Consider the following 18,465-nt stretch of genomic DNA (forward strand, 5'->3'; position numbering starts at 1 on the left):
TATAAATCATGTTTTTTTTTCCTTTGTTTTTTTTTTTTTTTTTTTTTCCCTTTCACATGCGTGTCCTTCTCAGTTATGCTTCACTGTGACCCTCGCTGAAATCTGGGCTGCATTCAGAAACCTCATGGCTGCGGTACATGTGGTTGCCATGGAAATCGTGCCACTCAAAGGTTGCAGAGAAGCCTTTGTTTTATTAAATGGCTGCAAGGAATGACAAAATGCATGTGGGCGTCTGGCATGAAGGATGTTCGATCAGGTTTTGATTTATTCAAGGAGCATCCTGTTGAGGCGTTTTCTTGTTTTTTTTTAAAAAAAAAATGGAGACAAATTGCTCAGAACAAGGTTGTTGTGTATTCCCTCCCAAGAGTCTGTCCTTTTCATGGACACAGCCGGAGCTTTCATTACCTCCGAATGCTGCAATGTTAGATAAATTTGTGAAAAAGCAGATGGCTGCCACAGGCTTCCTGCCTGCAGTGTTCAGTGTGTGCACAGTCTTTGGTTAAAAACCTGTGTAATACTAAAACCCAAACCGTTTGTCTGTGACTGTCAATAACTCTTTTGTCTTCCTCACTGAATAAAAAGAGAGCGACTGCCTTTGTTCAGCTATGCATTTGTTTTCATGTTATCTGTACTGTGGCAGAGAAAGACTTTCTGAAGACTGTTCTGGGGAGAAAAATAGCAGCCTGTTATGAAGTCTTTGTTAATTGTCAATTGATGTTAAAAAAAAAGCCTCTCCTCCACTGTAGCCTGTGATGAGGTATGGCAGCTTCACTGATTATGAGCCACAGAGAACGCTGGTGTGAGCCATGAAATGAACGTACTTAAATGAATAGGAGGTAACAGCAGTTCAGCTGGCTTCTGTAAAAGAAATGTCTCTTTACCAGCCTGGTCTCATAAAAAAAGCATATGAATAATACACCAATGTCTTACATCAGTTTGCTTCTTACCATAAATCAATTTTTGACCACTTAAAATGTTCTTAAGTGTCATTTATACATCACTCCATGAATAATATGGAATAATGGAAATATGTCCATTGTGTAGAGAGAAGTAGTGAAGGTGCTTTTGTCCTGAGATCATGTCACAGAATTGCTCAGTTCTGTCTTGTAAATGTGTAGGAGAAATGGGGTCAGTCGAAGACACGGCTTTATGTCTTGACATTTGGCAAAATATTTATGTTGATTTGATTGCAGCATTATTTTCCACACTCTTAGGACACAATACAAATACTCTATAGAATCACTAACAGTCAAAAACTCCACAGGCCACTTTGAACTTGCTCAGAATGTGAATGACTGTGTATGATCAATCCATAAATCCGTTATCTAAACGCATTGATCGTAATCCCGTTTAGAACATGGATGTAACAGAAGACCTGAGCAGCGTAAAAATCACCCCCTATGTGAAATGTATCCACTACATAGTGCACTCAAAGATGCTCAGAATGGGACACACAGTGCAGTTTCCTTTATGATAGCCATTGGTCCATGAGCAAGCAAGGAGTCATTTCAGACGCTGGATACTGTGTTCCAGTTCACTCCAACGGAGTTTTGAAGTGAGAGGGTCCGATCCTCCTTGTGTGCTTTCCCCCATCCTGTATTGTCATTTCAATTATTTAAATGGTATCCTCACTGTAATGTACACAGGTTTATGTTATGGTCACTGGTTTTAATTATTTCTCCTTTGTTTTTCATAAATTAGATTCATCAGTTTGGCATGGAAAAGAGCTCAAAATACTACAATATCCACGAGAAGAAGCTCCTTAGAGGCGAGATCTGGAGTGGTTGTGATTTGTTTCAGCTGAAATGAAAATACAGCACCACAGTTAGATACATTCATCCAAAATTTAAAAGTAAATTGATTTAAACCACAGACATGCTCTTGAGCTTTCACTCGCTGTTAGCGGGCCACGTCACACACTTTTAAGCATGATAATTGGATGGTTTTCGCCAAAAAGCACCTTTGGAGTCCTAGTTAACTTCTACTTTGAAGTTTTTTGTGTCCACGGGCATGTACCATTGAAGAAACCGCAAACAACAAACAAAGTTGTTAAGCTTTTGTGCTGATGATTTCACCAGGAGGAATTTCACGCCAATCTAAGCCATAGAAGCGCCCCAACAGTGAGTCACGTAACACTGTCTATGGGAAAAATTAATGAGACTATTACCTCTGGGACCCGGGGCGCCTGAAATAGCTCCTCACACTCAATGAATACTGGGTATCTATTCCAAAGGTGCTTTTCAGGTTTCCGTGGCCCTCTGCATTTTTGCGGCCAGGTGATGTCTCGTCGTCGAATATCCTAGGAGTGAAGGACACATGAGTGCTAAGAGGAAACCTACGCAGATACAGCCAGGACATGTAAACTCTGCATGCAAAGGGGACCTGTGGATTCAAACCCTGATGCGCTAACCACTGCAACACTGTGCCTTCCTAATACAGTCATTAATATATTTCTTAAATAACTATCATTTTTAGCAGAGTTTTAGCTTTTAACAAACGTAAGAAGAATTACATGACGGTTAAATCTGATCTGTTTAAAACAGCACTGAACCAATTAATATACGTGAAGGCTAAATGTTGTTTTATCAGTGTAACTTTAACTACTTTAACTTTAATTAATACAATTGAAAGGTATATTAAAATATTTGCGCACAATAAGACAAGTACATTTATCAGGTCCAACAACTTTTTTTCTGACCTGTTTTCTAAAGATTTGGCCATGTGTAGCAAAGAAATTTTAAAAAATGTTGACAAGAAACCTCATTTTCCCCTATTACCCTAAACTGAAGTACACTAAACGGCTGTTTGCTCGTCACTCTCTGTTCCGTTCGTTGAAAGTGTGTTTTCAGCAAACAGACAGTTGACGTTCCACAGTGACTTAGTTTTCACTGAACAATACACACCTGATTGGCGAGGGAGCAAGAGAAGGGATGGAGGGAGCTCTTTGTCTGACCTCTCCTTACAGCGAATGCCTTCTGACACTGAAGAACAGCCTGGAAGATAATAAGACTTTAATCATCATCATTTTGTTTTACGTACATACGTAAGAATAAAATTGAAAATAAAGGTCAGTAAGCATCTTCCAAATGAGAATAGCAGTAGTTGTAGTTTTATTGACTGGAGCAATATGTTTTATAAAAATGTATGCATCAGCATTGTGTGTTCCAGGTTATTTTGGATACACATATACATGGGGTAAACTTTTGTAATGTAAATATATATTATATAAGTTTATTATTTAAGTTTATTGAAGCTGCTCCGTCTTCCTGTCATGTACAATAAGCTGACTTTAAAATGCATGCATCTTCCATCAACACAGCATGTGAGAGGAATAGATAAATAACTTGAGCCTTTTCTTCTTTTTTTCCTCCTGTAGTGCAGCTTTGAATAAAACATACAAAGCATGCTGTGGATGACAGACGAACACATTAAACCTTCCTCTATGTTCTTGCTACCTATCTGCAATGAACCGTTGGACTTCGTTCAGTCATTGACGACCAGCAGGTAATTAGATTTGTTAGAAGCATACAGTTGTTTTTGGGTATGAAGTCAGTGGGGTACTTTGGTGATCCCTTCTGCCAGAAGGTCAATGTGGCCGCCAACCAACAAACAATGTCCATGTTCCTGGTAATGATGGAACATTGTGGTTCACAAATTTGTTTTTCTAGTTTTTAGCTGTGTTAGCAACATTTTTTTTGGAGATAGAAATGTTGACTGTTCCACCACTCTAGTCCAGACTGAAAGATCTTAACATCTATTGGAGTGATCAGCATTTTGTACAGATATCCATGGTCCCAGAGCATGAATCCTAATGCTTTTGATGTTCTCCTGGGTTTATATAAAGTGCCACCATTACACTACATTTTGAGTGAAATGTCTGGACATCAATGCCTCTCTTTGACTGAATTGCATCCTTCACTTTTCATCTTTCGTTCAAAACTAAACGTATGCAAAACTACTGGCTAATTAATGTGTTTTGAGGTATTCTACACTTAACACACACTATTTGTGAGCATGTTAGCATTTAGCTCAAGGGAAGCATTAAGCTTAGAGTCTATTTTTTCAACAATACACACATAAACATGAGATTGATGCTCAATGAAAGGTTACTGAATAAATATTCTTATCTACATGTTGCTACCTGGCAGAGCTGCTGTTTGTAATCCTTCACACACTCCTGCCCTGCAGCTGGGAAGCAAGACAGAGAAAATTCTTGAATATTAAGGTGCTGAATTGTTGATTTATGGACAAACTGCAGACAGCACAGTTACCTCAACCGGACAACTTTACTGCTTTCCCTCAGTTTGACTGTAGGCTAGACATATTAGACAACAGTGGAGGTGATTATAATCCAGAAACCAAGCCAGTCACAGAATGACAGACCTTTAGGACTTTAGAATACAATTGTAGTTAGCTAGTATCCCACATTCATTAGGTGTAATCAGAAATAACTGTTAAGATGGTCATCTTGGCTGCAGCATGTTGTGGGTGCTTTAATGTTTAGTCTTGCATGTGAAAATGGCTGATATGGATCTGAGGAGAGGATATTCCTTGATGAATTCAAGGATCAATATCCTATTCATATTCCATGCTGAATGTGATTGTTGTGCTCAGAGGATGATGCTCAGCTGAACAAGCTGTCTTTCACAGTGATGCATTTGTTAATGTGTTAATGTGACTGCTTTTTCGAGATAAAGTGCTGCATTGCCTTCTAAATACACACAGATACAGTTTAGCTGTTCTCTCATCGAAGAACCCTGGATAACAATCAAACAAAAACCTCACAACCTATTTCCCTGTTTGCAAAACACAGTATAAAAGTAGCTCACATTATTACAAAAACAACAACAACACATTAAAATCATGTAAAAAAATCTAAAAAAATATTAGGAGTGCAATTTAACATCTACAGGAAAACACAGATTTGGAATAATCTAAACCCCAAAATGTGCAGCTCGACTTGGGTGCTTACAATGGGAGTACAAGGGATATGAAAGGTCAGATGTAAATATGTATGATTTGGATAAATTATTTACAGAGCAATAGAGTAAGCTTAAAAAAAATGTCAAATTTTCAGTCAATTAGAGATTTACAGTGAAAAACTGGACGATTGTGATTGGTTTCTTGGTCAAGCTAAGCTGTTTTATTGCCATCTAAAAGCACATACACACAGTTCAGAGGCTCTCTGTGCCTGGGGTATACTTGCAGCTGTGAAAATGCTTCTGCATTGTAAACATCCGTGTATGTCCACCATATTTACACAGATGAGCAATTAACAGAGTCTCTGGGCATGGGTTGGAGGTACAAATATCACAGAGAAAAGTAAACATCCCTGTGAAACTTGTGGTACTTTAGAGTTTAGGTGAAGGCCAGCACAGAGGTGATGCATTGCTATGCACACAGCACACTTGGTTTTTAATTAAGTGAAACTGCATTGGAACGCGTCGTGCATTCAAACCCAGGCCGAACCACATCCCATCGCCTCCTCCCCTGTCGTCGGAGCAAGAGTGATGCAATTCGTGCAATTTTATGATCCACTGAATGCAATTACTGGACCTGTCAGCATTCGGGGGCATCTTTTGTCTGTGATGTATGCAGTGTGCAGACTCAGCCCCTGATAGACTGTTTGCATACTCTGTGTCTCTGCCACACACAGACATGCTTAGTCATATGGTGATGCATACACTGTGGGCGATTAAGAGTGGAAAATGGAAAATATTAACTATGCATGGAAGTACATGTATGTACCATGAGAGCTGGTACTGCTTATGTGTGACTGCACACAGCTCCTATTGACAGGATTAGTTACTGGCTGTGTTTTTTCTGTTATTTTTGATGACGCCAGTGGCAGTTTCTGAGTACAGAGCTGGAAAGACACATTTATGTAAATGTAATGTCAGTGAAATTATAAACATATTAAATCAGATTTTCAGGATTAGGTAACATGAACTGCAATTTACTCACAGAGGAACAGTACTGTGTAAAAGCTGTATAATGTCTTCTTTGGCTCTGGAGGAGCTTTCCAAGGTTTCTGAAAATAACTCTAACATAATAATATAATAATGATCTCTACTTTTGTGAATTTCCCATCTTTATGGAAGCTCGGTATAAAATCAAAGGAGTAACCCTTAAGGCCTTTATCATTTCAGTTTACAACATGCTTTACCAGCGCATACCATCAAATAATTTTGCATACAATGAAATATAGTAAAAATACTTTTTGTCACCTGTGTTCTTATATCTTGTGTGTCTTTTATTGTGCTTTGTGCACAGGGACACCCTTGCAGAAGTGAATTTTCACTGGACCACCCCATACACTAAGTAAATCAAAATTAAATGAATGAACGCACACACGAGTGATAAATGAATTGTTTCCGAACTGCGTGATGAGCATGAGCGACAAAATCAATTTAATTTCCAATGTTTCGTGCCGTGTATTGGAAATGAATAATGAAATGAGTATTGGCAGATACTGGACAGGTGACAGGTGCATTTTGGACTGTACAATGTATATATATACATATATACTATATGGCAAAACCTCTTAAATAATGGTCGAACAGTGTTTCTTCATCTCCATGACTTCCATGAGGGCCATTATGTTTAGCTACAGTTTTCATATTATAGCAAAACTGTAACTTGCTACAACTGATAAAGTCTGGCATTTGTAATTTAAACCAGTCACATTGGTGGTGGGCATAGATGAGACACCAGCTTTTGTTTCCTTTGTCTGAAATTAAGGAGCCGTAGTTTCAAAAATTACTAAATGTAAATCTGCCGCAGTTAGCAGGAGTGGATCTTCAGCTGTTTAAGAGTCAACATTTGGTGACTTTTTACTCTTATTAATTTATTCTGCATCATGTTTTTGCACCATGACTTTGAATTATAATGAAATATTAGCCAGGTCTTATTTAAATTGTGCTTCAAAAGGTCATTTATTAAGAATGCTTGAGAGCCATTTATAAATCTTTTATTTTTATGTCACCCTTCCAATGGCATGTTTCACACCTCCCATAGGGGCTGCCCTGCTAATGCTCCATGACAGGCCTCCATCACAGCTCCACCTGTCTCATTAAAGTGAGAGAGCATTGGACAGTTTACGTCAAGGCCACGGGATAACAGCTCCTCTGAGCCTCAGCGTCCCCATACCTGCTAAACTCTTCTTAGATGTTGCTATAGAAACAGCTTGATGGGCAGGAGCAGTGGAGGATGCACACACACACACACACACACACACACACACACACACACACACACACACATGGCACGTCACTCAGTCCCAGGAGGGGAGCGACGGGATTGTGGGTGCAAACTTTCCAAGCTGAATCCAATATCTGCAGGCAGAACGGATGGAGGAAGAGGTGGTGGAGGGTGTGTGTGTGTGTGTGTGTGTGTGTGTGTGTGTGTGTGTGTGTGTGTGTGTGTATGTGTGTGAGCAGGGCATGAATGTGTTTTCTGCCATTCCCCTTTCTCTCTCTTTCACACAATCTAAGGTGTGAACACACTTGGAAACAGAGTGGGCCGAGGCAGCTGCCAAGGGTTCTCACCATTTTATTTCAACATTTCTCTCTCTCTCTCTCTCTCTCTTCTCCCCCAACCCTCGATAGTGAAAACAAGCCAAGGTGAGAAAGAACATAGGATAATGGGGAGGTGGGAAACGGAAATAGCCTGTTTTTGTCTGTTTGAGAAACTGAGAGAGAGAAATGAGAGAAGAAGTGAGTCGAAGTGAGTCAGGCCCATTTATGAGTGAGTTTGAGTCAGTTTTATTTATAGATATCAAATACATATATAAATTAAACATAGATAAGCAATAATAAGTCATAGTATTCAGAATATATATATATATATATATATATATATATATATATATAGATTGTATATACAACATATACTTATTATACTTATACTAAATTACGTAACATTAACACATCATCTTCACCAGAATCCTACAGTCAATCTTTTGCCAAGTATGTCGCCACCTGAGCTGTCTGTTTGATTTTTTTTCCCTTTGTTTATTGTGTTTGCACTTTGCTCTATGGCCTGATGGAAAAGGCTGACAATGAGTGTGCAGCTGCTGGGCCATCATTGACCCATCAGATGAGTGTCCAGCTTCACTGAATTAGGAACATTAAAGCTCAACTTCACAAATCTCTGTTGAATTTTCAGAAATGTATCACTCTTAATTTTATTAAACTAAACTAAACTTATTAAACTAAACTAAATATCCCATGCAAAGGCAGAGCCCCAGTCAGTGAGGAGAATTTGGAAGGGTTTAACCAAAGAAACTCTAGTAAAGGAAGAATTCAAACTCCCGAGGTAGGCCAAAATGCAACTTTTATGGTGTAACAAACTTTTGTCTTCCAATTTTCTTTATGTTCTCAGTAGAGACAATAGATGGAGTTCCATTGGATTAGGTTTTCACAGCTTTTTTGTGATGAACTACCTCTCTATATGATTATATAAGTACTTACGGCATAAGTGCCACTTTACGGCATTTGCCATTTTGGTTTCACACATCGATCAAGAACTAAGTTTGTGTTTTGTTTGAAACACGACTCTAGTTTCTGCTGTATCAATCAAGCATAAGGACTATAATGCACAAAGCCAAAACCATATTATTGTGGTTATGTTCGCTTAATGATAATTGAAATAAGCCTACCATAACGTAACATTGCTAGTTGTAAATCTTTAACCAACCAATCAGCGTACATACACTTTATGGGCAACACTGGCTGCTCTGTAATCTGCTCTCTCTAGAAATACGAATGAGCTTTTGTATTTTTTCTTTTCAAGTCTACTGTATTTGCAGATACTGAAATGGAATTCAGGTGTTTTTGTCCAGAAGACGGTGTAGATAATTATTTTAACCACTTAGCTCATTTACTTTCGTTCATGGAGGACTACCTTGCAAGTGATCCCGAGGGGAATTGCAGCCAGCTTTCGGTACAATGGGACAGGGAGTGGACAGGCTGTCCGTAGAAGGGCTGTGATTTAACAAACAGTCACTTGTATCCATTGGAGCACTTGACCGAGTCAGGGGCACTGCAGCTAAAACCTATCCTTTTGTAACAGTTTGAAGATTGGTAGGTTTATTTTACTTCTTTTCAAGTCAGTTCTACACATATTAGTCCCTGATAGTGGAAAATTATAAATGTATGTTTCATCAGACCAATTTAATAGGCATTATTAGTGTGTAAATCCCAAAGACATACATGAAGGGGTTTTATTGTTAATGGTTTCCCACCAGTATAATGTCTCAGTTCCCAGCAACATGTGTGGGGGTGGAGGTATTGAGTAACAAGGTAATGGGTTGGGTGGTGGATATAGAAACTCCAGTGACTTTACCTGAAATCATTATCCTCTGTCACTGTGTGTCTGTGTATCATGAGTGGTTAAGATCACACAGCTATTTAGAGTACTTTGCAGGTTTGGCCTCTGGCATTAGAATAAGGCTTCATAAGTGAGAAGGTTAGGGTCATCTAATATAATGTTTCCAATCAGAACAGCAGCTATATGTAGCTGTGAGAGTCACCCCACAAAATGGCCTTTGGCTCTGCAGATGAAAAAGGGGAACAAAGGGACAAACGAGTGCTAACTCAACGAAATTGTTTTAATTTGAAAAATCCCTCACTGGTAGATTGTATAGACTTGGAAATTAAGAAGCAAGAATTAATGTCATCAGTTTAGTATTCTGTGTGGGTGTTCACTTACGGTAATGGATGCTTTGTGAAAAGCTGTAAATTACGGTGTGATCAGGTAGCAGGGATGTAAGCAGGATGTAAAGATGGTGGCGTGCAGCTGTTGCTTTTCTGTTTCCCCTGAGGGATGCAGGCAGGAGATATGAGGCTCTAACAGACAGAGGGGACTATTGTTGACATGAAAGGCAACTGTTTGCAGTGTGAAACTGAATACTTTCTCTGCTGCAGCTTTTTTTAACCTTTAGCTTTATTGAACTTGATTGAGTTTGGGCTCTTCTACAGCAACGCCCTACTTCATTTTCACAGTGATACACTCTCATACCTTTAGAGGAGTTGGTTTACAAAGAAGATAACAGATAGTGGAAAGACGGTGTAGAACTGTAATTTATGGGTTGTGCCTGCATGTTTTTGGGGCTGTGGAAGGAAGCTGGAGTACCAAGAGAAAACCCATGCAGGCACAGTGAGAACATGTAAACTCCACACAGAAGGGCCCAGACTCAAACTCGAACTCAGAACCGTCTTACTGTCAGGCGACAGTGCTAACTACTGCACCGCTGCAGCAAAATGAAATGTCAAACCATGTAAGTCATCTGTTGTTGTTATTATATGTTCCTCCCAGTACAGCTGTGTGCATTAATGACAAAAAAAACCCTAAATCTTCTCAGAACTTGAACTACTCACTCAACCTATGCTATACAAATGGTCGACAATTTATGTACATATATTCAACAAACAGTTAGAGTCCAAAAATGCTGGGATGCTGTTTTAAATGTAAATAAAAAAGAATATATGCTAATGCAAGACAATGAATGTTATTTATTGTACTACTTGTCACGACTCTGCTCTCATAGACAAATGGAGGAAAGAAAACACACAGTTTACTTGGAAGAACAATCAATCATTTACATAAATGGAAACAGAAAACGTTAACTAAATATATGAAATGCTCAGTCAGTAGATCAGTGGTGTTAATGAGTGCATGTAAAATAAGGAGAAATAAGCCAAACCAAATGGAAGAGGGAGAGTCAGCGAAGGAGTGAGAAAGAGAAGGAATGGGACTGCTCATCCAGAATGTATTCTGGATAAACTGACCAAACAGGTGCCCTAATATGAACTGTGCCTACCAGGACCTGAAGGGAGACACAAAACACCAACAGCAGCCTGGGCAAACATAAATCCAGACTATAAGACAGCCAAAAGCTGTCACATCATAAATTGTCAAATATCCTCAGTAGATAATCTGTTAAACATCTACAGACAAAGAGAAACAGCTGAATTGTTATAGTACTATAAACTGTACTATATACTACTATGTACTACTATAAATTATAAACTGAAAATAGTGATGCAAAAGCTGCTTGTTTGGCAAGCTCCAGTGAAACTGCTGCTTTGTCATTTTGTTTCCCAGAACAGAAGTGGAGAAGGTAACTTCAGCCTCCTGTTTTGCCATTTTTCCAGTGGTTTAAGGGTGCGATGGTACACTGCGACATCACAGAACGCTACTGACCCACACTGATCACACAAGTTACTGTTTAAAATGAAAAAACATACATATTGAAATGTATAGCAAAAGCATAAATCCTCCACACAGTATCAGCGAGTTGCTAGTCAAACAGAGGCATAATGTGAAAGAATCAAAAAAGATTCCCCATCAAATCTAAGAGAAATATTTTTTTACCATATGTTTCGCATGTATTTCATCAGGCTTGCTTATCAAGTTTGAGACAGATGACTCTTTTATTGGTGCGCTACAAAGGAAATTCCCTTAATGAATTCCTTCATTATAATTAACAATTCAAAGCAATTATTTAAAAATGCTCATCCCTTAATAACACATTAAATTTAATGAGGCAATGATTTATTGATGATAAAATGCAACATGTGACTGCTTTAAGGAATAACCTGAAACTCATTAGGAAGCGGAGGGAATCCAGCACTAGATATTCTGCTCTGAGGTGGAAAGCTCACTTCAAATAAGCTTTAAAAAGCTGAAACAGAATGAGAGAATGTTGAAAGGCTTTTCTGGTGGATTCCCTCGTCAAATGCCTGCTTTACAGCTCACATTTATTGCCAACCTGAGTTGTGAGTATGCTAAACAATTGTGTAACCTTGCCAAAACAAATCTTATTTTTTTTACTAGAGACAGTATGCTTGCAAATGAGTGTGTGCATTTGTGTGTGGGTGAAAGAAATGGACTGGAATTACATGCTAGCCAACAGCTATGGCCTGTCAGCTCTTCCTTGTTTGTTCAGTGGCTCAGTGGAAGATTATGGAACGGGGGAGGGATGGTGACAGACTTCCTTAAAATATGTGCCCAGTAGTCTAGAGAGTGTGTGTGGTGTTATGTCAGCAGTCCTTGAGGTCTCCTAGTTGTGGCTATTGCTCAACCAACCAGAGAGTCTGAATAAACTCAGAACTACCCTGAAGAGACACATACACATGCACACACACTCATCCCCACACAGTGGCTGGTCTGCATGATGCCCATGGTGAGGGCACCACAACAAACAATGTCAGACTATGGGGAGCGACAAAGTCGGGCTGTGGTGGAGCTGACACAGGAGAATGTAATGTGTTTTGAAAGACGCTCGGAGCTAAACAGGGAAGAAAGGCGAGCAATGGGTGGGAAACGCTGCACCCACACTGAGGTTGTTGGCTAGTTTTTAGGGAAACAGCTGTCTGTTTGGCTCTCTATCAATTGAGTAGGCTTACATGCAGCCCAGAAGTCTGAGTTCAGCTGAAAGGCACCATAAATAAGATATTTACTGACCTGCAACTCACAGTGACCGTTATAAATCTGCAGGAGGGTGGCAGGATTAATAATCAATATTTCTCCCTGAGGAGGCAAATAATCCATGGGTGCTGGTGGGAAACTTTGAAATTCAATACGTAGCAGTCGGTTGTCCAATAGGGCATTTATGCTTGATTTTCAGCTTATCTCACTGATTCAGTGCCAGCTGGATTTGAAGTATCAGATGTCTGAGGCTATCATTAGCACACAAACACAACACAGAAGCAGACTTTTCAGTTGATGCTTTTATTCAAAACAGTTTACATTAAGTGCATTTAACCATGTGGATGCAACTACAAGTGAAGCAGAGTTTGTTTGTTTTTTCCTTTGTTTTTTTATGGTGCAGTGCGAACATACATGCTCATTACATGCTCATTCTTCCCACTGGCAGTTCAAAACCAGTATGCCTGATATGACTGTGGCCATTTACTGCTTGAACCTTTCCTCCCTTTGAGACATTTAAAAATGATTATCTGACATGATCGAAAATGTTGTGAAGGCCCATATTTATTTAACAACAGCACAGATAACAAGGCTTGGCAAACTGCAGTGGTTTCAGTGTAACACGTGCATTGGTTTAGGATGGATGCTGTCCCAGGTTGGCAATGTATGCAAGCAGGTTGATAATATTGCAGGTTACTCCTGCTTTGGGGTTGAAATCTGAAATAGTCGAAGTTGTGCTATAAGATAAGATAATCCTTTATTAGTCTCATAACTGGGAAATTACAGATTTGTGCGAAAAGGCCAATAAAGTCTTTCCCCGACCACCACCACCGCAAACCCCCCCCCCCCCCCCCCCCCCCCACACACACACACACACACACACACACTCACACACACACTCACACACACCCTTATATTCTTCTAGAAGTAATGAGTCTTCTCTGTGGCACCCAGCAGCTTCCCTCCTGCTGTGATGTAAGTAATTAGACGACCTTCCCCAAGGTCAGTGCAGTGAAACACGACAAACAACTTCCAGTGGATCTTACATTACAGGAGTCTTCAGGGATTAGACTGGGGTTTTCGGGGCTGTATCATTATGTTGCTCCAGCAGATGGTTGTACAGTTATGCAACTTCATTATTATAAAATCTGGGCATCAGACAAAGTTAAGAGGAAAACACTTGCTCAGCCCCCATCCCCGCCCCCAGTTCGATTAACGACGCCTGTCTGGTGCTCTGCTTGTATGCACACAATAGTCAATTCATTATGTGCTGGAACAGCACTGAGTGAGTGGGGAGAGGTAACTGTCAGTTATTTCAAGTTACAAAACAGTCGTGTAGCTGAGGACTAGTTGCTGATTTGTAATCAATTTATGCTTTTTTGCTCTATTAAACGTAAAATGCTTAAGACTGTGGCCACACACTGCAGTTACTTTGAGCCATTAACTAAAGCACACTAGAGACATTTATGCAGATTTCCTGCTTTCCAGATGGTTTTGGTTTACTTCTTTAAGACATTAAAATCATACAAGGCCACAATTCATGCTTCTCTCACTGTGCCTTGGTAAGGTTATATGAATTGGCTGGATAATAGATGATTGACAATTCTTTATTGCACTCAAATGTCAACACCTGACTGGACGAACTGTACACAAACTGTAAACTGGACGAACACACCACTTGTTGTATTGTTATCAGTCCTAGCCTTAAATAGCCTTAAATCTTGAAAATATGTTTGTTTGGGGAGTGTTGTCAAATCTCTGCACTGCCTTTCAACTATCTGGCAATAAAGAATTTTACAGTTATGCTTGGGGGAAACAATGGCTGAGTTGTGGTAATGTTCAGCCCTTCCACACACTGATTAATGACCCCAGCTTGCTCACCTAGACAGGTAATCACTTAATTGAACTGAATGAAGTGAACGTATACAATAAGTGCACTTCAGAAAATGTAACATAGGTCAAGGTGCTCTGTGCTCCGAAATCTCGCAATCCAACAGTCATGCACACTTTGTGCAGCAATGGGTCAGGTGTGTAGACATGTAAATGTACAGTGCAGTTTGAAGCCACTTGTCATATTGTGCCTCTGCATAGCTAACACATAAACATAATTAGCTAACACAAAATCAGAAGACTGCTCTCCATGAAAAGTGTGGTTTTACTCAAGCTTGACCACCAAAGAAGCAACAGCAGCAATGATGTTGTGCAACAAAACAAAATAATAACTATCTGAGTACTATAGTTAGTTAACATGTAATTTAGTTAGCCAGTAACATAACACTGAAGGCTGTACTTAACACTCAAGAACAAAATCCTTGAATGTGTTTGAGGCAATGGTGCAGCAGGGAGGCTACAATGGAAGGCTTTTGGAGCAGATATAAGCACTTTTGTCTTTAGCTGTTCCCCTCAAGAGAAATGAACCCTTTATTCACACCTTGTCCACTTGAGACAAGGGATCTGTGTTTGAATGACTGTTGAATGAAAGTTATTCATGTTCCACCGTTGATGAAACCACATAAATTGAAGCGTTTACCCTGACTGCAGTTCAGTTCATGATTCACTCTGCTCGAAGAGGAAAGCCCGGAGTGGGCAGCAGGATGATAAGCTAATACCTGTTGACAGACTGGATCATTTGCAGGTCATTTTCACTCAACCTCAAGGAGCAGGCCACAGCTGTTGGGACCATGTATTGAAATTCTGTGCTGTTCTGAGTGCTCACTGACATGATTATTCCACATAAAGAGAAAATGGCCTCATAAACTAACTTTATTTCGGGGTCCATAAAACTGCCGGCCTGTGGGACTGTGTCTGATGAGCAGAGCAGTTAACTTAAGGAGCAGCCAGGTGCACCTTGAACTGTCTCACTCGTCAGTAGAGCAGCCCTGGGCTCACGGACAGACCAATAAATTTACCCAACACAGCTGAACCTGTCGGCTGCATTGATTCCTTCTTCTGTCATCTGGAGGCTGCTGCAGCTATGTTCTAATGTAGTTATTGAAACACTGCTAACTTACAGGTCATGTTAAAGACCTGGACCTGTACCTTGCACTTTGTCCCACTGCAATACAAAAATTTTTACAGTCTTTTATGTTGTTTTCCACAGGAAATAAAGCAGTGAATTAACATCCACACAGAGCTACAGGCAGCTAGTTAGCAAGTTTGTGAGCATGAATTGTGTCACAAGCTCAATTTGTATGTTTTAGTTGGTTATTCTCATCACTGAAGACATGACTTTTTGTATATCAGCCATTAATTGCTGACTCCAAGAACAACTCCTATATGGAATATGGAAAGCCAATAACTTATATTAAGTTTAATTAATTTATAAGTATTTATTATATTAAATATTAAGAATCAATTTCCCTCAAATTTCGCTTGTGAGCTTAAATAGTCCTAACTCGAAGTTTGTATATTAGCTTTTTCAGAGCTTTCAACAGTATGTCACAGTCTTCTTTGGTGAGTTAAATTGGCTCAGGTGTCACAATCCAAGAAGAGATCATAGACCAAAACTCAGTTGTAATCTCCCACACTGCCATACAACCCTGCGTTCATTGCTGCAAAGCCTCATTCTGTCTGAATATGGCCATGATACCATGGGGGTTAGTGCTACAATTAGATACAAGGCTGAGTCAGATACCATAAGCAGGACTCAAGGCCTATTGATCACAATCTAGAGCTTGACATTTTCTAATCTTTCTTTTTAATTTCTTCCTGTTCAAACACATCTCAAACGCAAACGCAATCTGTTGACACTGGGTCAAAGCTGATGTAAACCTGTAATACACAAGGGAACTTTCTAGTCCTATCATCAGTGCTCTAGGTGTTTGGCTCAGTGAAAAAAAATAAAAATAAAAAGCCCTCTCAAGTATTATTGTACAGTGTAACAACTGTAACAAACTGGAGCCTGAATTCTCTGCTATCTCTTCCCCCCCACCTACACATTCTTTCCTACATAAGCCTCCGCTCAGAATACAGCACTTTTTGTGATTTATGAGCAAATTGCACTGTAGTCTACCTTCTGAATTTACGCTGATAGCTCATGGGACCAATTCAATTGAGGCTGGGAAAAGGGGGAAAAAGCCCTGGCTGCTGCTTTCCCATTACATGGTAAATCTCCAGAGAATAAGACAGAGTTGTGCGAGTCAGCAGAAACCCAGATCTTCTGAAAGCAGCAATTTATATGCACATGGTCTCTGTATCATTGAGTAATAAAACACCTGATTAAGTAACTTTTTCATTTTTAATTGCCACTTAAATGGGTTTATATGCCTAAAGGGCCTACTGTGCAGGTGCCCGTGTTTTTCAGACCATATGGAGGGACATGACTTTGATCATGTGGATATGTAGAGAATCTGGTTTTCACTGTGGAGTGAGAACAAACTGAGAAAACGCTGAATAAGTACTTAACCTAATGAAATCTAACTGTGTGTAATTCTTCCCCTAGTTTGGCTCACTGATTAACAATACCACATTGATTCTGTTAATGATTTTCAATAACAACAAAATCATTCACTCTCATTGTGTATCTATACTGTAATCCACAGGCTTAGTCATTCTCTCTCATCATGCTGAATGTTAAGCATCACTGCAGTGAACCAATAAGTTGGCTGAGAGGAACTCTGACTTCCATTCCATGACTTGCAATCAAAAAGTTGGCACTCACAAAATGCACTATAGGGGTATTCGTAGTGTATTATAAACACCATAAACCACATCATCTATATACACCTCAACAATCAGCTGTAGTAAGGACTCACAGTATGCTGTAATAGTCTGTTGTTGTTGCTATTATTGATACATCCAGATGTACCTGACTTTACTTAACACATACAATAATGATGAGAAGTGTTGGCTGACATTTTCATGGTAAACAGATCTTCCTAATTTGTTCACCATATCAAGCCAACAGGACATTTTTTTTCCAACCCATGAGGTGATTTTGGTTTCCTATGAACAGCCGCTAGACTACTGGCCCATTTCCTTATTGTCCACAATGTGCAGCGCTAAAGTCTCAAGCAAAATTCTGTGTTCTCAAACATCCTGGTAGTGTTACAACAAAGCAGATTAGCAGGAACTGCACAAGATGCATGGTGCATTGGTTAATTCTGAAGCCGTTTTGTTTACAGAATGTTTTCTGCAGTGTCTCTGGCAATTGAGGTCTCGTATTTGGCGTCGCAGCTTTTAACAGCCACCATACTAGCAGGCAGAAAGCACACTCCTCCCAGTTCTGCTGGCATGGATTAACACTGACTGCTGAGGTAGTTTCATTTGAGACCGTATTTTTAAATGAGATGTTCGCTATTCATGTGTTTAAACAAACAAAAAAAACCCTTACTTTCTTCAGTTCATATTATTGTTCAAAAAAAGAAATCAAGCTTTGTTTGACTTGAATAGCTAACAGGAAGTGTTTATTGTGTAGGATTAATCTGAACTCATATTGTTATGGACAAGAAAAATGTCAGTAGCTGCTCAGAAGGATGTATACACAGAGTCAGTCTGCAACTCTTCACTCTGTGAGATTAATATTGATCCTGGAAGAAAGCAAATAAGCTTATTTCCTAAAATGCTGAACTGCTCCTCCATGTCAGTCGATCAGTTCAAAGCACATCATCCTTGTCTCTCACATTGAAAAGTTTGCACTTGTTTTGGTTTACCTGGCTTCTTGTCTTCTGAGAAATGTTTGCTGAGTCTGCAGCATTACAGCATGAAAGATTATACTTCACAGTAAAAGATCAGGAAGCTTTGTTCAGAGCGTTAGAAATGCCATGTCTTTAAGCAGGAGTTTGCCCTCAATGATATCTGCCTGCAGGACTAAGATGCATTATGAGAGAGAATCCAACTTTAGACACATTCAAAGCAGAACTGTAACTGAAGACATAATGTAATATTTCTGCCAAAGGCACCTCTGCTCTGTTTTTAGGCTTGGAAATAAACAACAGCAATCTTAATCTCATTTTGCTTATGGTATCTGCCCTCGAGCCTCACCGTGTTGAGACAAATCTCAAAATATGCGCTTGTGTTTCTTTTCATTCGTGT

The sequence above is a fragment of the Scatophagus argus genome, chromosome 22 (assembly GCF_020382885.2).
Source record: "Scatophagus argus isolate fScaArg1 chromosome 22, fScaArg1.pri, whole genome shotgun sequence".
Classification (NCBI taxonomy): Eukaryota; Metazoa; Chordata; class Actinopteri; family Scatophagidae; genus Scatophagus; species Scatophagus argus.